The 23,950-nt window shown below is 39.3% G+C and overlaps 1 pseudogene; it reads left to right on the forward strand.

The window, feature by feature from the left end:
- The first annotated feature begins 334 nt into the window (after positions 1-334).
- LOC126458878 (5S ribosomal RNA) lies at positions 335-452 on the forward strand (annotated as a pseudogene).
- Positions 453-23,950: the final 23,498 nt, after the last annotated feature.

Here is a 23,950-nt window from a genome sequence, read left to right on the forward strand (position 1 = left end):
CGCCCTGAGATCCGAATGGGGGACTTTTTTACCTCCGGAATATTTTACTCAAGAGGACACCATCATCATTAACCATACAGTAAAGCTGCATGCCCTCGGGAAAAATTATGGCTGTAGTTTCCCCTTGCTTTCAACCGTTTCTATTTTTTATCAGATGTAATTAATACCTAGGTTTTGTCAGTGCTTTTGTGTTTATAGTAAAAGCAGACCGTCAATAGCTTGTGGGTTTCATTAACACCCATCTTGATAGTTTTTCTTGAATCTAATCAATACCTGTTGTATTTTATGTCTACATTGTATTGGGTCTAATTAACACCCAGCTTTAGAATTTTTGGGCAATGGCCTTGCCACAGTGGATACACCGGTTCCCATCAGATCACCGAAGTTAAGCGCTGTCGGGTGTGGCTGACACTTAGATGGGTGACCATCTGGACTGCCCAGCGCTGTTGCCGTTTTCTGGGTGCACTCAGACTCGTGATACCAATTGAGGAGCTACTTGACCGAATAGTAGTGGCTCCGGTCACAGGAAACCATTGTATCGACTGGGAGAGTGGTGTGCTGACCACACACCCCTCCTACCTGTATCATTAGCTGAGGATGACATAGCGTTCAGATGGTTCCGATGGGCCACTTGTGGCCTGAAGATGGAGTGCTTTTAGACATTTTTGGGTTTAATTAATACCTGATTTTTTTTCAAATAACTTGTATCGGAAGTTTAAGTAATAATCAGAAATTAATAGTGTGATTTTAGGTGATCTGTCGATTTGTTGTTTCCATTTTTTGCACAATATTTCAATGACCAACCCAGCTATCTTCTTCAGGTGCTGCAAGTTTCACTGTTATGTATACTCACAGCATCTGTAAAAGACAGCTGGGTCAGTCAGTGAAGTATTGTACAGAAAATAGAAACAACTTGGCAGAACATCCAGAACCACACAATCAATCATGCCAAGGAAACTTGAGAGTTCAAGTAGTTAGAAAGTTCAAAATTTTGGAAGGACTTCTAAATCAAGAAGATTAGCCTAAATGTATTATACTGTTGGAAACTGAGTTTTCTGAATATTACTTTGAGAGAGTGTCTTAAGGCAGATAAGTAAGACAGTTTGATGGCTTAATGTTTATTGTTTTGTTGAAACCAGGAAGGACAGGCTGTATAAATTAACCTAAATACATTACCTCTTGTTATTATGAGAAATAATTAAATGAAGAAATGTGGGGCCATATGCAACAATGATGCTTCATTTGAGAGGTTACAAAAATTCTTAATTTTATGTGAATGAGGAATGATTGCTCCATACGATGGCATAGAGGCCAATCTTTGTTGTGGCTTCAGTGGAAAGCTCAAGTTGGACAACATTTTGAGGAATCCAACTGACTGGTAGAGATCAGTTCAAAATGTAAAAGTGAAGTTCACATAAATTATAAAAATGGCATAAGAAATCAAACCAAAATAGCAGTTGTGAAGAGATGGTAAAATTAGATTACAAGTACAAAGTGCAAAGAAGGTTCTGGACAGTACAGATGAAAATCTATTGAAGAAAATGCGTAGAAACAAGTAACAGCCACAGAATTGAATAGTCAAAAGCCAGGTGCCATATGGTGTTGCAAACAGGAGTGGTGACATAGGTCTCAACACAGGCAATGACAGGACATTGTGAGTGTCAGACGTGTTGCCTCATGGGTGCAAAAACTAGTTCTGTAACATAATATTTAGTAAATTCTACTGAATACTGATGTATGAAGTAATACAAGTGCAGTAATTATTACAAGTGTACATAACAAACTTTCTTTAACTTGCAAAATCACTGTAAGCTGCAAAGTATGGATGACAAACAGTAAATCAGCAATGAACACATTTGACATGGAGCAGTAAAAATGAGAATAATTAATATCCTCACTGAGATCAATTTTGAGAGATTTCAATATTAACTGGGCTGGCATCGCAACTGTGGCCAATAGAAAACATTGACGTTGGGATGTATTGAGAACAATCTGCTCACATTGGTCAGGATCACATGACTGTCACACAAGTACAGAACTTATGAGTTCAGGAGTGCTATATTCAGTGGCTCACAGGACATCAGTGACCCCATGTACAAGCACTCAAAGAAACAGACGTATTGTTAACTTGGCTACACAGACTCATACAGCTATATTACTTAGCTTAAATTAGGAAACAGGCTTCTTTGCCAAAATACAGGTGTTTACATAGACAATGCAACAGGAACTGGACCGCCACTATCAACAGGACAACCATTTTTAAGACTCTCTTGGCATGGAGACAGAGAGAGAAGTGTTGAAAGTGGTATACCTAACAACAACATTAGACACAGGACTGGCACAATATCACTTTTTCCACATGATTCCACATTTTGCATACAGCATCAAGATGGAAACATCTGTGTGTGGAGGCTCTGAGGAGAATGAATGTTGCCAAATTACATTCATCTGCATATAGGTTCAGCACATGGTTTGGTGGTGTGAGAAGCCACTGGTAACCCATCACAGTCACCTATGGTTCACATACCAAATAACTTGGAAAGCACCCATTATATTTTTCATGAGTTAATGCACGTGGTTGTGCCACATTTTCTAGATCCTCCTGACGCTATCTTTCAACAAGATAATGAAAGCCAACATGCTGGGCATGCTGTTCTGATCTACCAGAATACAGAGGGTGTTTGACTATTTGTGCTGACCAGTGTGTTCTCTAGATATCTTACCCACTAAAAATATCTGGTCATGGGTTCCTAAGAGACTAGCAATTTGCCACTTACCAAACACAGTGATCAAATTTGGAATACATTTGAACCAGCATGGAATGACATACATGTATGAGGGCTATTCAGAAAGTAGGGAACATTTTGGCATTAAAAAAGACTAAATACAAGGAATACATTTTATTATATACATCTGAAAGAGCAACTGACGTACTACTTTTCCACATAGTCACCAAACACATTGAGGTGCTTATCATAGCAGTGGACAAGCTTTGAAAGACCTTTGTCGTAAAATTCTGCTGCCTGAGACTTCAGACAGTGAGTCACACCCACCTGGAGTTCTGCGTCGTCATCAAAGTGCTGCATTGCAACCCAGTTCTTCATCTTGGGAAACAAGTGGAAGTTGCTTGCTGTAAGATCGGGGCTGTAGGGCGGATGAAGGAAAATTTCCCATCTGAATGAATTAAGGAGCTCTTTAGTGTGGTTTGCCATGTGAGGTCGAGCATTGTAGTGCAAAAACAAAATTTTGGATTTCAGCTTTCCTTGGTGTTTATTTTGAACTGCTCTTCTAAGGCTGTGTAAAGTTTGACAGTACTGGGGAGAATGTATGGTTGCTCCATATTTGAGAAAATTAATGAGAAGCATACCTTGCCTATCCAAAAACACTGTCGCCACCAGCTTCCTTGCTGACAAGGTTTGCAAACATTTTCTTGGTTTTTGGGGGGACCTTGTGTGCCTCCACTTCGTGGACTATAAGTTTTTCTTGCAATTAATGTGTTTCACCCAAGTCTCATCACCGGTTATGATTTGATCCAGTAATGAATCACCATGTTTGTGGTAGGTCTGCAGAAATGACAAAGTTGCCCCCATTCACTGTTCTTTATGGTACTCTGTAAGCATTTTGGGCATCCATTGCGCACAAAATTTGTGGTAGCCTAGCTTTTGAGTGATGGTTGTGAAGGGACGGTTTTCAGGAATTGTTTCATCAACTTTAGCAACAAGATAATCAGTCACAAATCTTGAGGGTCCACTTTTCTCTTCATCATGAATGTTGGTTTGGCCATTTTAAAACCGAATGCACCATTTCTGGACAGAACATTCACTCAATACAGTGTTTCTGTACACTTCGCACAGTTCACAATTAATTTCTATAGGTTTTAGGTGTTTTGTCAAGAAATACCTCATCACAGACTGCACCTCACAACTGGTGGTATTCTAGATTGCAGCGCACATTTTGAATTTGAATATCGAAAAAACCAGATGCACAGAGACATTCCCGCTGTCACGGATGGATGCCGACTGAGCTGCTGAGCACGCACATACACCAAAATATACGCAATAGGCGTGCTCCTAGTAGTGTCAGATGGAAATGTTTCCTACTTTCTGAATAGCCCTTGTATGTGTCATCCAAGTGCAGTTTGACTAGATGCTCAGCTGGGCTAGAGCTGTTGTTGCTGCCAGCAGTATGGACTAAATTTCACATTCTGAAGACACCCAAATAACCTAAACATTTATTAATATATTTTCTGACTATACTGTAAATGCAAAATAAGTAAAATTTTGTTATTTGTTATCCTTTCCAGTGTTTCAGTTTTAGTAGACAGCAGTGTAAATGTTTTACTGAACAATTGAATGTGTATGGAATAGCTTGAGAGATTACATGATGGCGTCAGCAGGGTAAGCAAAGTCTTTTTGCTGTAAAACAACTGCCAAGATGTTGGAATGGTTGGTTCAAAAGTGTGATGTTCAATTTTTGATTAACTGAAAGTAGTGCAGATTTATGTCTGTGTTATACATTACCAATGGTGACTGATTTGTTACTGGAAACAAGAAGAGCTTCATCAATGATTTTTCCAACCATGCTGCAGATGGAACTAAAGATTACAACAGAGGTTCTCAGATACCTTGTAAATATTGATAAAATATGATTAAAATGCTTGTTTTAGCAGTCAAAATGCTTATGCAGAAGGTATTTTCCATCAATTTAATAAGGCAGAAGCAAATTCTGCCTAAACATCAATTAAGAAGCACGTGCAGGTGGAAAATTTAAGCTCACTATTGAGAAGAAGTGGGATGCTTGATGTATTTGGCACTAGCACACATTCAAACATTGGTAAAAGTTACACACTGGACATCCCCTTGCATTTTTCAATATGATGTGGACATAAACATTAGGCTTCACTACTGGTAAATTTGTTACCACAACCAGATTTTCTGCTTTCAAATTCGTTTGCTTCACTAACAATCAAATTGTCATCTTCTAACCTAACCATGGCCTCAGACAGTGCTAAGATCAGTCTTTCACCAAAACCAAGATTTCAGTGTGTGTCCATTATGTAACTTAGCCCAAACATCCATCTTTCTGTAAATTATGTTTAAGTAAAAACCAGAAGACACTCACTGGTTAATGGTTAAAAATATTTTTAAATATGTCAAATGGATGTTGTAACCTGGACTTAGGTAGAGAGCTGCTGAACTGTCAAGAGAGCTCAAAGTATTTATTAGTGCTAATTATGTCACTGAATCACCCACTTGCCATCCAGTCAGTGGAATTCTCTTCACAAACAGCTCTGGAACAGAAAGCTGGACCAGTAGGCAACAAGACTCTGTGTCCCAATTAAAATTGAAGCTGAGTTTCTTGCTTTCAGTGAAGCTGTAAAAGAAGTCATATGGCTAGATCATCTTCTCAGTGAATTTTGAAAATTGAAAACTGTGTCCATACTTTGAATGCACAAAGAAAGTGCAAGTCAGTTGGCCATAAATAGTAAGTTTCACAGATACTCAAAGCATATAGATGTATGTTTCCACTGTATATGAGATATATTTCAGAAAGGTAAATTGCACACTGAACCAAAAGAACACTGAGCATCACACATTATTATAAATCCATTCAAGTGTGTGACTTATCAACATTTACAAAAAGGATCGTTGCTACTCACCATATAACGGAGATGCCGAGTCACAGGTAGGCAAAACAAAAAGACAGTCAAAAAGTGGTCTTTTGCCAACAAGGCTTTTGTCGAATAGAGACATCATACACAAACACTAATCCAAACGCAACTCACACACGCATGATACAGTCTCTGGCAGCTAAAGCCAGACTGCAAGCAGCAGCACCTGATGGCAGAGGTAACCAGGTGGCGGTAGGGAGGAGGCTGGGGCATGGAGGGGGGAGGGATAGCAGGGTGTGTGTGTGGGGGGGGGGGGGGGAGGGGGGGTTACAGTAAAGTGCTGCTAGCGGGAGTGTGCAGGGACAAGGTTGCGAGAGGGTAGGGCTGTTAGGTGCAGTTGGGAGATTAGGTGGAGGGCGCGGTTGGAGGGTGGGGGGGGGGGGGGGCAGAAAAGGAGAGAAGTAAAAGGAGTTGGTGTGTTGGTGGAACACAGGGCTGTGGAGTGCTGGAATGGGAACAATGAAAGGGCCAGATGTGTAAAGGTTCAGACCAAGATGGTTATAGGAACGTAGGATATAGTGTAGGGAGAGCTCCCACCTGCGCATTTCAGAAGAATGGTGTTGGTGGGAAGGATCCAGATGGCACAGGCTGTGAAGTAGTGATTGAAATGAAGAATGTCATGTTGGGCAGCATGCTCAGCTACAGGGTGGTCTATTTGTTTCTTGGATGGAGTTTGTCAGTGACCATTCAGATGGACAGACAGTTTGTTGGTTGTCACGCCCATGTAGAATGCAGCACAGTGGTTGCAGCTTAGCTTGTAAATCACATGGCTGGTTTCATAGGTAGCCCTGCCTTTGATTGTATAGGTGATGTTTGTAACCAGACTGAAGTAGCTGGTGTTGGAAAGATGTGTGGGACATGTCTTGCATCTAGGTCTATTACAGGTATATGAGCCATGAGGCAACGGGTTGGGATCAGGGGTTGTGTAGGGATGGACTTATCTAGGTTTGGTGGGCAGTGGAATACCACTGTGGGAGGGTACCTCCCAACCTTCTCCAAAAACAGCTCCCACCAACTGGCCACAGAGGATCATTCCCCTCATGACTCAGTACCACCCAGGACTGGAGCAACTGAATTGCATTCTCCACCAGGGTTTCAACTATGACCTAAAATGAGAAATGCCCTGCCCACTCTTGTTCCCATCCCACAGTGGTATTCTGCCATCCACCAAACCTACACAATATCTTCATCCATCCCTATGTGATCCCTGCTCCAAACCCCTTGCCTCATGGCTCATATTCCTATATTAGAACCTTGGTGTAAAGGTAGCACCTTTGAGTAGTAATCAAAATGCCATCAGCTTAAATTTTGATTAATAATCAACATTGGAGACTGAAGACTTCCGGCATAAGAAGCCACCCTTATTCTGGCAATGGCCTTGTCAAAGAGGGTGGAGCAGCGGATAGAGGTTCAGGGCATTCTCTTGTCCTTGGCATGGGAAATTTCCCCTAAAGGTGGAAGAGTCCGTAACGATCAATGGTATGAGGATGCAGAAGACAATGGAAACCACTGCATTAAAGATACATAACACATATCCACAGGACATGTGGCCAGTAACTGAAGAAGTGTCATGATGATCTCTGCATTGCCAAAAGATACCAGAATAGTCCCCCATTCGGATGTCTGGGAGGGGACTGCCAATGGGGAGGTGATGATGAGTAAAAGATTGAATAACCAATGAAAGGATAATGTTCTACAAGTAGGGTCATGGAATCTCAGAAGCTTGAACATGTTAAGGAAGTTACGAGATCTGAAAAGGGAAATTCAAAGGCTCAAGCTAGATATAGTAGGGTTCAGTGAAGTGGAATGGAAAGAAGGAAAGGATTTCTAGTCTGACAAGTATAGGGTGATATCAACAGCAGCAGAAAATGGTATAATGGGAGTTGTTGTTGTTGTTGTGGTCTTCAGTCCTGAGACTGATTTGATGCAGCTATCCATGCTACTCTATCCTGTGCAAGCTTCTTCATCTCCCAGTACCTACTGCAGCCTACATCCTTCTGAATTTGCTTAGTGTATTCATCTCTTGGTCTCCCTCTACGATTTTTACCCTTCACGCTGCCCTCCAGTGCTAAATTTGTGATCCCTTGATGTCTCAAAACATGTCCTACCAACCGATCCCTTCTTCTAGTCAAGTTGTGCCACAAACTTCTCTTCTCCCCAATCCTATTCAATACCTCCTCATTAGTTACGTGATCTACCCACCTTATCTTCAGCATTCTTCTGTAGCACCACATTTCGAAAGCTTCTATTCTCTTCTTGTCCAAACTAGTTATCGTCGATGTTTCACTTCCATACACGGCTACACTCCATACAAATACTTTCAGAAACGACTTCCTGACACTTAAATCTATACTCGATGTTAACAAATTTCTCTTCTTCAGAAACGATTTCCTTGCCATTGCCAGTCTACATTTTATATCCTCTCTACTTCGACCATCATCAGTTATTTTACTCCCTAAATAGCAAAACTCCTTTGCTACTTTAAGTGTCTCATTTCCTAATCTAATCCCCTCAGCATCACCCGATTTAATTTGACTACATTCCATTATCCTCGTTTTGCTTTTGTTGATGTTCATCTTATATCCTCCTTTCAAGACACTGTCCATTCCGTTCAACTGCTCTTCCAAGTCCTTTGCTGTCTCTGACAGAATTACAATGTCATCGGCGAACCTCAAAGTTTTTATTTCTTCTCCATGGATTTTAATACCTACTCCGAATTTTTCTTTTGTTTCTTTTACTGCTTGCTCAATATACAGATTGAATAACATTGGGGAGAGGCTACAACCCTGTCTCACTCCTTTCCCAACCACTGCTTCCCTTTCATGCCCCTCGACTCTTATAACTGCAATCTGGTTTCTGTACAAATTGTAAATAGCCTTTCGCTCCCTGTATTTTACCCCTGCCACTTTCAGAATTTGAAAGAGAGTATTCCAGTTAACGTTGTCAAAAGCTTTCTCTAAGTCTACAAATGCTAGAAACGTAGGTTTGCCTTTTCTTAATCTTTCTTCTAAGATAAGTCGTAAGGTTAGTATTGCCTCACATGTTCCAACATTTCTATGGAATCCAAACTGATCTTCCCCGAGGTCCGTTTCTACCAGTTTTTCCATTCGTCTGTAAAGAATTCACGTTAGTATTTTGCAGCTGTGACTTATTAAACTGATAGTTCGGTAATTTTCACATCTGTCAACACCTGCTTTCTTTGGGATTGGAATTATTATAATAATGGGAGTAGGATTTATTATTAGCAGGAAGGTAAGGCAGAGAGTGTGTTACTGTGAACAGTTCAATGATAAGGTCATTCTTATCAGAATCTACAGCAAATGAAAACTGACAATGATAGTTCAGGTATACATGCAGATGTTGCAAGATAAGGTTGAGGAGATAGAGAAAGCATATGAGGATATTGAAAGGGTAGTACAGTATGTAATGGGAGATGAAAATCTAATAGTCAATGGGGGACTGGAATGCAGTTGTAGGGGAAGGAGTAGAAGAAAAGGTTACAGGAGAATATGGACTTGGGACAAGGAAGGAGAGAGGAGAAAGACTAATTGAGTTATGTAATAAATTTCATCAAGTAATAGTGAATACACTGTTCAAGAATCACAAGAGGAGGAGGTATACTTGGAAAAGGCCAGGTGCTACAGAAAGATTTCAGTTAGATTACATCGTGGTCAGACAGAGATTCCAAAATAAGATGCTGGATTGTAAGGCTTACCTAGGAGCAGATATAGACTCAGATCACAATGTAGTAGTGATGAAGAGAGGGCTGAAGTTTAAGAGATTAGTCTGCGAGAACCAACATGCAAAGAAGTGGGATATGGAAGTACTAAGGAATGATGAGATATAGTTGAAGTTCTCTAAGACTGTAGATACAGCAATAAGAAATAGCACAGTATGCAATACAGTTGAAAAGGAATGGACATCTCTAAAAAGGGCAATCACAGAAGTTGGAAAGAAAAACATAGGTACAAAGAAGGTAACTGCAAAGAAACCATGGGTAACAGAAGAAATACTTTAGTTGATCAATGAAAGAAGGAACTACAGAAATGTTCAGGGGAATTCAAGAATACAGAAATACAAGTTGACAAGGAATGAAATAAATAGGAAGTGGAAGGAAGACAAAATGTAATGGCTGCATTAAAAATGTGAATAAATAAAAAAAGAAATGGTTGTGGGAAGGACTGACTCAGCATATATGAAAGTCAAAACAACCTTCGATGAGATTAAAATGAAGTGTGGTAACATTAAGAGTGCAACGGGAATTCCACTGTTAAATGCAGAGCAGAGAGTGGATAGGTGGAAAGAGTACATTGAAGGCCTCTATGAGGGAGAAGATTTGTCTGATGTGGTAGAAGAAGAAACAGGAGTCGATTGAGAAGAGATGAGGGATCCAGTATTAGAATCAGAATATAAGAGAGCTTTGGAGGACTTAAGATCAAATAAGACAGAAGGGCCAGATAACATTCCATCATAATTTCTAACATCTTTGGGGAAAGTGGCAAGAAACCAACTACTCAAGTGTAAAATGTATGAGTCTGGCAACATACCGTCTGGCTTTTGAAGAAATATCATCCCCACAATTCTGAAGATTGCAAGATCTGGCAAGTGTGAGAACTATCACACAATCAGCTTAACAGCCCATGTATTGAAGTTGCCGACAAGAATAATATACAGAGGAATGGAAAAGAAAATTGAGAATGTGTTACATGATGATCAATTTGGCCTTCGGAAAGATAAAGGTATGAGAGAGAATTCTGACTTTATGGTTGATAATGGAAGCAAGACTAAAGAAAATTCACAGGATTTGTTGACCTGGAAAAGGCATTTGACGATGTAAAATGGAGCAAGATGTTCGAAATTCTGAGAAAATAGGGGTAAGCTATAGGGAGAGATAGGTAATATACAATATGTACAAGAGCCAAGAGGGAATAATAAGAGTGGATGACCAAGAATGAAGTGCTCAGATTACAAATGGTGTAAGACAGTGATGTAGTCTTTTGCCTCTACTGCTCAATCTGTACTCTGAAGAAGCAATGATGGCAATGAAAGGAAGGTTCATGAGTGGAAATAAATTAAAGGAGAAAGGATATCAATGATACAATTCACTGATGACATTGCTATGCTGAGTGAAAGTGAAGAATTACATGATCTGCTGAATGGAATGAACAGTCCAATGAGTACAGAACGTGGATTGAGAGTAAATTGGAGAAAGATGAAAGTACTGAGAAGTAGCAGAAATGTGAGCAGCAAGAAATGTCACATCAGGATTGATGTTCATGAAGTAGATTAAGATAAAGAATTGTATCTAGGCAGCAAAATAATCAATGAGAGGTGGAGCAAGGAGGACATTGAAAGCAGACTAGCCGTGGCAACAAGGGCATTCCTGGTTGGGAAAAGTCTACTAGTATCAACATGGCCCTTGATTTCAGGAATAAATGTCTGAGAATGTACATTTGGAGCACAGCATTGTATGGCAGTGGCCGGCTGGAGTGGCCGAGCGGTTCTAGGCGCTACAGTCTGGAACCGCGAGACCGCTACGGTTGCAGTTTCGAACCCTGCCTCGGGTATGGATGTGTGTGATGTCCTTAGGTTAGTTAGGTTTAAGTAGTTCTAAGTTCTAGGGGGCTGATGACCTCAGAAGTTGAGTCCCATAGTGCTCAGAGCCATTTGAACCATTTGTATGGCAGTGAAACGTGGACTCTGGAAAACCAGAACAGAAGAGAATCGAAGCATTTGAGATGTGGTTCTACAGACAAATGTTGAAAATTAGGTGGGCTGATAAGGTAAGGAATGAGGAGGTTCTGCACAGAATGCGGGAAACACTGGCAAGGAGAAGGGACATGATGATAGGACATCTGTTAAGACATCAGGGAATGGCTTCCATGGTACTAGATGGAGCTGAAGAGTGCAAAAGCTCTAGAGGAAAACGGAGATTGGAATAAATTCAGCAAATAACTGAGGATGCAGGTCCAGTCTGGTCACAAACATCACCTATCCTACCAAAGCCAGGGCTACCTGTGAAACCAGTCATGTGATCTACAAGCTAAACTGCAACCACTGTGCTGCATTCTACGTGGGCATGACAACCAATAAGCTATCTGTCCCTATGAATGGCCACTGATGAACTGTGGGCAAGAAACAACTGGACCACTCTGTTGCTGAGCATGCTGCTCAACATGAGGTTCTTCTTTTCAATGACTGCTTCACAGCCTGTGCCATCTGGATCCTTCCCAACAAAATCAGTTTTTCTGAATTGCAAAGGTGGGAACTCTCCATGCAGTGTATTCTATGTTCCTGTAAACCTCCTGGCCTTGACCTCCATTAGCCATTGTCCTTACCCATCTAGCCCCTTCCCTATTCCCATTCCAGCATTTCGCAGCCCTCTATTCCATCATCACATCCAGTCTTCTTACTTCTGTCCTTCTCCTCTATTCCCTCTCCTCCACACTCTTGTCTAACCTCCCAACTGCACCTAGCTGCCTTACCCTCTCGCCACCTAATCTTACTGCCCCCTTCCCACCTGGCCTATCCTGCTACCCTTCCATCTCCACACTCCATCCTCCTCCTTACCCACACCCGGTTGCCTCTCCCATCCTGCACTGCTGCTCGCAGTCTGGCTTCAGCTGGCAGAGACTGTGATCATGTTTGTGTGAGTTGCATTTTCATGTGTGTGTGTGTGTGTGTGTGTGTGTGTGTGTGTGTGTGTGTTGCCTATTTTCGACAACTGCCTTGTTGGCCTAAAGCTCATTTTCTGACAGTCTTTTTGTTGTGTCCATCTCTACTATATGCTGAGTAGCAGCTATCCTTTTCATAATATTGTTACATTCCACCCTGGATTTTCCATTGTTTGACTTATGAACATTTACATTATTTACTCAGCTTGGTATAGCATGGTATAGGGTCAAACATTTGTGGTACCAATAGTCAGAAGTTTTAGGCAAAGTGTTAAGAGTACCATTTGTATGTATCAAAAGGAAATTTCTCTTGAGAAAACTGTAAAACTGTGAGACAGAATTACTGGTCAGTATTTACCTTCAAAACAAATGTCAGTAATGCTGATAGACACATGTAAAATTACATACATTGCCCTAGTTTCCTTCCTTGGGAAGAAGATAGGGACAGGTTGGGGAAGGTTAATAAAGAAAGGCTGGTCACTCAGACCCTGCAATTAGAGGAAGCTACCTTCGTGGGACTCTCTCAATATGGGTCATGATTGGCCTGTATTTCCTTTCTAACCTTCTCCAATCCATCCTTGTTCTTCCCCTGGGAAAGGAACTACAGTACCTTATCAAAAATATCTTGACACATCTATATAATGTGGAATTGACCACTAGATGATATGAGAAGAGGATCCACTGGTACAAAAGTAGGTAGAAAGCAGGCAGAAAGTATTGTGTTGTCAGTAGTGATGCATCAACAGCAAGAATGGGTTGGTCAGGACAGCTCAGTGTCTTCGAACCTTATCTAGTCACTGGATTCCATCTGAGTAATAAATTTATAAGTGACATTTCAGCTCTTCTAAAACTGCCCTATTTGAGTGCTGATGAAATGTAAATGTAAAGGAATGACCACACTACTCAAGACCAGGCAGATCTTATGTATTGATGGACAGGGACTGTGAAGCACTGTAGAGGGTGGGTGAAAACAGTCACATGAAATCAGTGGAAGGAATCACTCATGAGTTCGACAATGATAACAGCAATCCAGCTAGCACAATGACTGTGCATAGGAAATTACAAAGAATGGGGTACAATGGGTGAGCAACTCCTCATAAGCCACATGTTTCTGTAGTCAGTGCTAAAGCAACATTTGAGGTGGTGTAAAGTGCAATGCCACTGAATAGTGGATGACTAGAAACAAGTGATTTGGAGTAAAAAATCATGCTGTACCCTGTGACAGTCCAATGGAAGGGTTTTGATTTGGCAAATGCCTGGAGAACATTATGTGCCGTCATGTGTAGTGCTGACAGTGAAGTATCAGGGGGGAGGTGTTATGGTAAAGAGGTGTTATCATGATTAGGGTGTGGTACTTTTATTGCACTTAAGTAAACACTACATCTGGAAGGATGTAAACACATTTTACAGCACTGTCTACCGAATTACAGTAGAGGAACAGCTCGGGGTCAATGATTATCTCTATCAACATGATAGTACATCCTATCATAGAGTAACACCTGTGAGGCAATGGTTTGTGGACAGTAACATTCCTGGAATGGACTTGTGTGCCCAGAGTTCCAACCTGAATCCAGTGGACCACCTTGTGGTGAGTTACAATGTTGAATTCTCCAGACTCAAGCATCCAAAATCACTCCCATCTCTGGTTTTGGTTCTTGAGGAATAATGGGCTGTATCACAGATCGTTAACATAAATCAGTCTCCATATGCTGATTTTTTCCACTATATACTAGTAATCAGCTGAAGTCTGCCATCTGCTCTACCTATATCTGAACCTAAGTGACTGTTCCATTTCATATCCCTGACAATTATTACACTCACACATTTGTACAACTTAATCATTTCCAGTCGTGACTCATTGATACCCAGTCATCGGATATTAAATCTTTTTGTTTTGTGAAGTGCAAAATTTTAAATCTTTTAACATTTAAAGGAAATTGCCAATTATTGTACCACTTTGAAATATTATCAAGACTTGACTGCACATTCATACACTTTTTTTTCAGATAGTACTTTATTTTAGGTAACTACATCATCTGTTAAGACTTTGAGATTACTATTAGTATTGTCAGCTGAGTCACTAATATACAGCATGAACAGAAATGGTCCAACACTCTTCACTGGAGAATGTGTGAAGTTACATCTATATCTACTGAGAAATCTCTGTCAAAGATAACATGCTGTGTCCTCCCTAACAAGAAATCCTCAACTCAGCCACATATTTTGTTTGATGTCCACATGGCACAGTTTCATTAATGCATAGTGGTGTGGTACTGAGTCAAATGCTTTTTGAAAATAAATAAATACTGCATCTACCCGGTTGCCTTCAGCCACAAATTTCAGCATTTCCTGTGAAGAAAATGTGGTTGTTGTTTTAATCAATGGGCGGAACACAGTAACACATAACAGAAAACAGCATTCACGCTAGCTTTCAAGCACACCAGCTCTTTTCATATTTATAGTACACACATTCACAAGTTCAACCAGACAGCTGCACAAATGTTGACTCTTATGGCTACAGCAAGACTAATTACTGATACTCATCTGCTGAAATGGGAGGTGTGGAGAGGGTAGGAAAGGATACAAGAATGTGACAGTGGGAAAGGTCTTTGGACAGATGACTTCATGGCTGTACAACATGTCAAAAAGAACATGTGTAGGAAGAGGGAGAGGGGGAAAATTGAGGGGGGGGGGAGGGAGGATAGAAAGTTGCAGATGAAGAGGGGGGAAAGGGAGGAGAGACAGAAGAGAGAGGGGTTGAAAAAGGGGAGAAGAGAGAGGGGGGAAGGAGATGGAGAATGTCTGCATCGAGGGAGGGGGGGGGGGGGGGGGGTAAGAGTGGCAGGAGAAGGCAGGCATTATCTGAATAGAGAAGGAGTGGTGTGGATAGAATAGAGAAGGGAAAAGGCAAGGTGAGGCAGTGGGAACAGGGTAGTGGAAATTTATGCTCAGGGCATTGCGAGAGCACAGGATGTATTGGAAAGACAATTCCCATCTGCAAGGTTCAGAGAAATCTGTGTTTGAAGGGAGCATAAAAATGGCCCACATAGTGAGTGAATCAGCTGTTGATGTCACTTGTGTTGTGGCATGCAGCATGTTTTGCAACTGGATGGTCAAGTTTGTGATTGCCGCAGTTTGGTGGTGGCCATTCATGCAAGAAGACAGTTGGTTACTAGTCATGCCCATATAGAATGCTTTACAGTGATTGCACCATAGCTGATATATACCATGGCTGCTTTCATACATGGCCCTGCCTGTTATTGGTAGGAAATGCTTGTGACTGGACAGTTGTGGAAGGTGGTGAATGGGTGTATGGGCAGGTCTTGCACCTCGGCCAATCACAAGGGAATGACCCATAACGTGCATGATTGGGAGTAACTGGAAAAGGAATGGATAAGAATATTCTGTAGGTAGGATGGGTGGGCAAGTGAGTAGGATTTTGGGTGGATATCCCTCATCCCAGGACATGCCAGAAAGTAGTTGAAGCCCTGATGGAGGATGCAATTGATCTTTTCAAGCCCCAGGTGATCAGAAGAGTGCTGATTAGTGGTTGGTTAACAGGTTTACTGTTGTCAGAGGAGCATATTGCGTGGGTGACTTGTTTATAGATGAGCTGGATAGGATACTGTCCATCAGTAAAGGCTCTGGTAAGATTATTGGTATATTTCAATGTATCCTGCTTTTCACAGCACATGTGGCATGCATGCATGACAAGGTTATAAGTAAAGACTTTTTGACATGGAATGGGTGACAGCTGTCAGAGTTTTGGTACTGTTGGTGGTTGATGTTCTTGAAATGGACAGATGTATTTACGGAGCCATCTGAGAGGTGGAGATCAACATCCAGGATGGTGGCTCAGTGAGTTGAGAAGGACCAGTTGAAACAGATTTGAGGATAGGTGATGAGGTTACAGAGGAAAGAGCAAAGGTTGTCCTCATTTTTTTGAGCTCAGACCATGAAAATGTCATCAATGAATCTGAACCAGACAGAGGTTTGAGGTGTTAGCTGGACAAGAAGGATAATTTCATATGGCCCATAAATAAGTTAGCATAGAATGGTGCCATGTTAGCACCCATGGAAGTATCATAGATTTGTTAGTAGATCTGGCATTCAAAAGTGAAATTATTTTGAGTCAGGATGTGGTTGGCATGAGGATTTGAAAGAAATGGTGAGTCTGATAACAGGAGGATGTTAGGAAAGGTAGTGTTCCATGGCCACAAGGCCTTGGGCAAGGGGGATGTTGATGTACAATGATATCACATACACAGTGACGAAGTTGAATGTGACATCCTTGTACACCAACAGCCCCCGTGCCCCTGGTCTTACCGTCATGAGCCACTACGTTTCCCAACGTCCTCTTGATACCAAACTCAACACCAGTTTCAATTGATAAGCCATATGATCATACATTAATAAGCATTGGTATTTTACTGAGTCAAATGCTTTTCAGAAGTCAAGAAATAATGCTCCTACCTATTTACCTCACTCCATGGCTTTCAGGATGTTGTGTGAGAAAAGTGCAAGTCGGGTTTCCCATAACCTATGTGTTTGGAATCCATAATGGTTGGCATGAAGGGAGTGATTCTGATCGAAATACCTCATTGCATTTGAGTTCAGAATATGTTTCAAGACTTCACAATGGGTGGATATCAAAGAGATGGTATTTGTCTTGCATCACTTGTGCTACCCTTCTTAACTACTATATATAGTTTTTCTTTGTGTGTGTTATAGAAACCTATGATATAATATGGTTAAATGAGGAGCAAACTCAGCCACAAATTCTGTATAGAATGTGGTATGAATTATCAGGTCCTGGAGTTCTGTTCAATTTTAGCAATTTCAGCTGTTTCTCAATGCCATTCAGCTAATATTTACACCAGTCACCATTGTATAGTGGAAGATTTAAACTGAGGCACTACTCATGGACTATGCATCATAAGGACTCTCAATTTGGGGTATAAAGATTTTTAAATAATAACCTACATGAACAAATAAATATCATGAATTTTATTTCATATTTTACATTGTAATAACATAATAGCAGCAACAACAATAAAAATGGAAATCACAGTCACTTTAATAACATAATACAATGCTCAAGTGCCCATTATCTGCCACAATACACATTGCTGTCACTTGTACAAGGGCATATAGGCAGAAAACTGTGACAACAATGCAATCTTTTAATGGTTTGGAGTCTGCAGAAACTGTGCATAGAGTTTATCTTTGAAATTATTCCAGTGAAAAGAATTCCAATCAGGTTAACTTTGGCAAATATGTAACATACTTTACAATGTTACAGATGGTGGCCACAGTAAATGTTCACAATGTGCCATTGCAAAAAATTGTGTATTGGGCAGTGAAAAAGCATATGTGTACAAAGTGTAAAGATGAAATTATGAAGCTGAAAGAATGTTTTCAAGTATGTAATGTGTTATTGGTGAATGAAAAATGGGTATCTCAAAACTCCAGGAAGAAAAAATTTTGTTGCTATCAAAGCAAGACTCAGCAAATTTTCTGCAAAATAGTTCAAACAAGTGAGAATGGTGGACAAAAGTGTCGTATAAAAACAACAGGCACAAAGTAAAAACTGTTAAAGACAGTGTAGTACATAAAAATTTAGTGAATCCCAGTCACTTTCAAATAATTTCTAATATGGACTGCACAAAGCTGTGAACAGTCTGTCACCACTTGGCAAGATTGAAGATGGTGCAAAACAACATAAGATAGGAAAGCACTTTACTATGGAAAAATAACCAATGTAACATGAATGTGAACGGTATTCATTTACTGACTATTAGAAATTTTCCTCAGGTATCATCATCTCTTGTTGATGAAAATAATGACTTAGGAAATGTGGAACAATACACCACTGGTACCTGTAGTGATTACAGACCAAATAATAGAGAACTTCCTGTAACAAGTTAATATAAAATTAAAAGTTATGCTGATAGTCGAGGGTGAGTAATTGCTCTGAATTGCGAAGTATATGCAGACATGAGATCAACAGCGTGATAAAACCAGGTCCAAATTTATGGCAGCAACTGCAGTCAGTCTCGAAAAAATTTCAGGTCCAAACAGTTTTGATATTTCCATCTTTCTTGTTGGGGCAAACAATGCAGCAAAGAGGAATGCAAAATATTTCATGCTTTCCCTTAAACAGAGGTTTCACAAATTCCGAAATACGAATTTGATCATTTTCTCTGTACACCATCATCATGACCTACATAACTGGTCCTCTGTGAATAAAGAATTAGAAAAGAGGAGTAAGACTGTGCAAAATTTATGGAAGGAATTTAAAAATGAAACAAATGTTGATATAAGCACACTAGGGATATGATTTCATACAGCACAGGGTTTCAACATCAACAGACTGGGAAATGCTATTTGTTAGTTGCAATTCTGAGATAAAGTTTATATGAAATTAAACATGAAGTGGGGTGTTAAGCAAGTTATACCTTTGAAAGACAAAAGTGATGTGTGTCTAGAATTTAGCTTGCAATATGATGAAACAGTAGTGTGTTTTTTTTTTTTTTTTTTTTTTTTTATAGCAGAAGTGAACATTCCAGCAGTTCCAGCTTAGACAATTACAGTGTGTGTAATTTTTATAGGACTATGCCACATGCAGATGAGTACTTGCTTGAGAAAAAAAACAGTGATAAAATATTTACATTGCTGCAAGTCAGTGCTGTTGTATAAGAAATAAACTATTAGAATTGGATTATTTTTGTAGAATTAAGTATTTAGATGTAATATGTGTGTTGAAATACTGGATAACAGAAAATCAAATTGATAGTTTTGTTCCTCAAGGATATGTTGTAGCTGACATAATATATAGGGACAAAAGAAAAAAATGTGGTGCTGGAATTTATGGCAAACACAGTCAAAAATTTTCAAAATTATGACTGCACCATATTGTTCAGAAATAAATGCTGAGTTCAGTTGTCAAAGATCGACTGAAGAAAATATAATAATCATTAACCTGTATAGGTCTCCAAATGGAGATATGAATGTATTTTTTGAACAGTTAGTGGTTATGAGATTTATTAAGTTTAAAACAAAAGTTGTTATCTATGGATATTTTAATATTGAAATGGGAACTTCAAAACAACAGGACTTCAGAACATTCTTTTAATATTTTAAGATCCTTAAACTTAAATTTCATGAATAAGTGTCCTAATAATAATGCATGTCTAGGCAATGTTATTGTTTATTTACACAAAGAGGAATCTATGGCTAACCTGGCTGACGAAGTTTTTTCAGGTTGTGTTCCATTGCTTTTAACACTTTATCATAAGCAACCAGTCTATCTCAATGAAATTAGTGTGGCATTGGTTAGAAGTCAGAGGTGAGCACATCATGTTATTTACTGAACGCAAATTGGGAGTCTGTACATGAGGTCCTTTTTCTTTTAAAAGTAAAAAGAAGAGCTGAAAGCAATTTTGGTGATTTTTTTTTAAATATGGAAGCTTATGGTATTCACATCCCTAATTAATATAAGTTAGCTCCTTCAGTAAATATAAAAATACAAAAAATTACTGGTATAGAAAAGAATTGAGAGAAATTAGAGAAAACATCCTCATACCATAGGGAACGTACGCACTGATGCATAGAAGTCATGGGACAGTGATATGCATATATACAGTTGGTGGTAGTGTCACATACATGAGATATAAAAGGGCAATGCATTGGTGGAGCTGCATTTGTACTCGCGTGATTCATGTGAAAAAGTTTCTGACATGGTTATGGCCACACAAAGGGAATTAACAGACTTGGAATGTGGAGTCAGATATTCAATTATGAAAATCATTAGGGAATTCAATATTCCAAGATCCACATTGTCAAGAGTGTGCCAAGAATACCAGATTTCACACATTGCTTCTCACCATGGACAACGCAGTGGCCAATGGCCTCCACTTGACAACCAAGAGCAGCGGTGTTTGTGTAGGATTGACAGTGCTAACAGACAAGCTACAGTGTGTGAAATAGCAGCAGAATTCAATGTGGGATGTACAACGAACATATCCATTAGGACAGTGTAGTGAAATATGGTGTTAACGGGCTACGGCAGCAGACGACCAATGCGAGTGCATTTGCTAACAGCACAACATTACCTGCAGTGCCTCTCTGGGCTTGTGACCATATTGTTTGGACCATTTATGACTGGAAACCCATGGCCTGGCCAGATGAGTCCCAGAATTCAGTCTGTAAGAGCTACTTGTAGGTTTTGAGTGTGATGCAGATCTTAGGAAGCCATGGACCCAAACCGTCAACTAGGCACAGTGCAAACTTTGTGAGCAGTGTTCACATGGAATGGACTGGATCATCTGGTCCAAGTGAACTAATCATTGATGGAAATGATTATGTTTGGCTACTTGAAGACCATTTGCAGCCGTTCATGGACTTCTTGTCCCCAAACAATGATGGAATTTTTATGGATCACAATTCACCCTACCATGGGGCCAAAATTGTTCGCGATTAGTTTGAAAACCATTCAGGACAATTCAAGTGAATGATTTGGCTACCCATATTGTTCAACATGAATCCCATTGAACATTTATAGGACATAATCAAGAGGTCACTTCATGCACAAAATCATGCACCGGTAACACTTTTGCAGTTATAGACAACTGTAGAGGCAGTGTGGCTCAATATTCCTGCAAGGGCTTCCAATTACTTGTTGAGTCCATGCCACATCAAGTTTATTTGTAATAAATGTATAGAGCGTAGAGTTTCTCCAGATTTCCTCACAAGTTATCCCTGTATTCCAAAAAGATGATAAACAGCTCTCCCAGAACTACTACCATGTTTCTGTTGTGGCAATAGTAGCAAAAATATTTGAATAATTCATATACTTATAAATAAATAATTATTTTGAAAACCGTGACCTCCTTGGCAACAATCAGTATGGATTTTGGCCAGGTAAAAATATTGTTGCAGCTGTTCTGAAAATTGTTGATCAGACTTTAATAGCTTTAAAAAATAAGAAGATGTAATCACTTGGATTATGTGATTTAAGTAAAGCATTTGACTGCATCCCTTTTAACATATTACCAATAAAACTGGAATATTATGATGTACACAAATCTACATTGAAACTTCCTGGCAGATTAAAACCGTGTGCCGGACCGAGACTCAAACTTGGGATCTTTGCCTTTCGCGGGCAAGTGCTCTACCATCTGAGCTATCCTAGCATGACTCATGACCCATCCTCACAGCTTCAGTTCTGCCAGTGTCTTGTCTCCTACCTTCCAAACTTCACAGAAGCTCTTCTACAAATCTACATTATCAGTAATTGCTTCCTAGCTGAACAACAGAAGGCAGTTTGTTTCAATTAGAAACAGACATTCCTCCTCAGTAGAAACTGGTAGATGTGTTCCACACGACTCTGCTCTTGGCTCTTCTTTTTTGTTGTGGCTATCAATGACCTGCCCCACTGTGTATCACAGTCTGTGATCTGCCATGCTGATGATACATGTTTAGTTACTTTGCAACACAGCATTCCAACTCTTGATAATTTTACCCAAGAAACTCTTGACCCTGTGTTAAATTAGTTTGCAGCCAATAAACTTGTTTGGAATTCAGACAAAACCCAAAATCTTATGTTAGTGTTGTTAAAGAGTGTAAAAAATAAACATGCCAAACTCCTAGGAATACATACTGATGCCAAACTCAGTTGGGAAGAGCATATCAGGCAAGTCTGTAAAGATATATCACCTGGAAACTGTGAGATATGGTCAGTAATAATTGTCCCAACATGGGATATTTCACACTCCTTCAATTGCATATTGTATGGCCTGCTCATATGGGGACATTCTTCTCAAATCAGTAACATATTTTGAGTACAAAAAAACACTATCTGTATAATATGAGAAGCTGGTCCTGTAGACTGTAACAAAGCTGGTGGATCCTTTCCAGGTGTGTGTGTGTGTGTGTGTGGGGGGGGGGGGGGGGGGGTGGATGTGTGGCTGGGTGGGTGTGTGGGTGTTCATTTATATGACATGTATACAGCACCTAAAAATTTTGAATACTGACTTAGGGTTTGTCCAACTTACATTTATTACATATTACCTTTTGTTATCAGGAGATAATGAGCTAGCTAGTGTGTCTAGAAACTGTGGTAATTACAAAATATCATTGTTCAAATGCAAACATGTAGCTGATTTCCAAACTTTTGATAACATAGATGACAAAGCTATGTAAATAACTGTATACAACCAATGATGAAAATATTATAGAAATGTTTGCACTCATTTAGTTTTAGAATAATTAAGACACTTAGTAGGAACATTGTTACTGAAATGGAATCCCATACTTGGACAAACTAGCCAGCATAATTCAACAGAAATTATTGTTTTATCTTATTGTCATTGTCAAAATTAATATTCCTCCAGTGTTTAGTAATTCAGAAACGTATAGTTTTAATTGAAATTTATGAAAATATAGTAAATACCAATAGCTAACTGCAGTTTTAATTGTTGCAAAATTATAGAAGAAAGTTGTTGTGAGCCATTTTAAGTCAGTCTTCATTGAGTTTATAAGGAGCAAGACCTATGCTCTTAAATGTGGGACAATGTACTGCAGAAAATGTAGAGTACATTACAAGTAAGAAAATGTACTTTATGTTATATCTAAAGTTTGTACCCATGAGTTTAATCCCTGATTCAGGACTGTTTTTAATGGTTGACTGTGAACTTGAAATTAGTTTCATCTACAGCATAAAACTTCAACAATAGTTAATGCAGATGGTAACATTAAGATAAAACTGTGAACTATGTTTTTTTTTTATTTTTATTTTTATTTTTTTTATTAAAATGATAATTCCTGTACACATTATCCCCATACTACTTGAATGTTGGTTCTAAAAGACAGTGATTTAATAATTTTAATTTGTGACTGTGAATTATTTCTTTGCCTCACACAAACTTTTGTGAATAATTACTTCAGTATTAGGTTACTGCACTCAAAAAACAGTAGTTTGTCCAATGTCTAAGTGCAAGTAAAGAATCTGAATTGCAAATTTTCTGTGTGGACTACATTACTAGTTGTATATTGTCCTCACCATCAGTGTTTCACAAAGTTTCAATGGATGTGTATCTAGTGAGGACATCCTTGTACAGGTAATGGATAGACTACAAGAGTACTCTCACCCTGTTTTTACTAAGCTTAGGATACTAACAATTGTGAATCTGTATATCTGTGAGTTTGTACTCTTTGTCAGGAAGCATTAAAGAATGTGTTAGCAGGGAAACAATTCACAAACATGATACTCAGATTAAGGTGCAAATTAACATGCCAAAGCTCAGGCAAGCATTAACAGGAAATTTCCATAAAGTGAATGTCCACAAAATTTTTCATAAGGTTTCTCTTGTTGTTATTTAAAACATTCAAAATAAAACTATATGACCGGTTGACAAAAAAACAATGTTAGAATATAAAAGAGTTCCAGGATATGGATGATACTGACATTAATATTTAAGATTATAGCTGTATACAAGAAATTTTAATTGTACATGTAACGTGAACATCAATTTTAATATCCAGATTACGACTTTAAGTTTCTATCACTGAGAAGGCCTATTCCACTGTATTTCATCAATGACAA

Source organism: Schistocerca serialis, chromosome 2, assembly GCF_023864345.2.
Source record: "Schistocerca serialis cubense isolate TAMUIC-IGC-003099 chromosome 2, iqSchSeri2.2, whole genome shotgun sequence".
NCBI lineage: Eukaryota > Metazoa > Arthropoda > Insecta > Orthoptera > Acrididae > Schistocerca > Schistocerca serialis.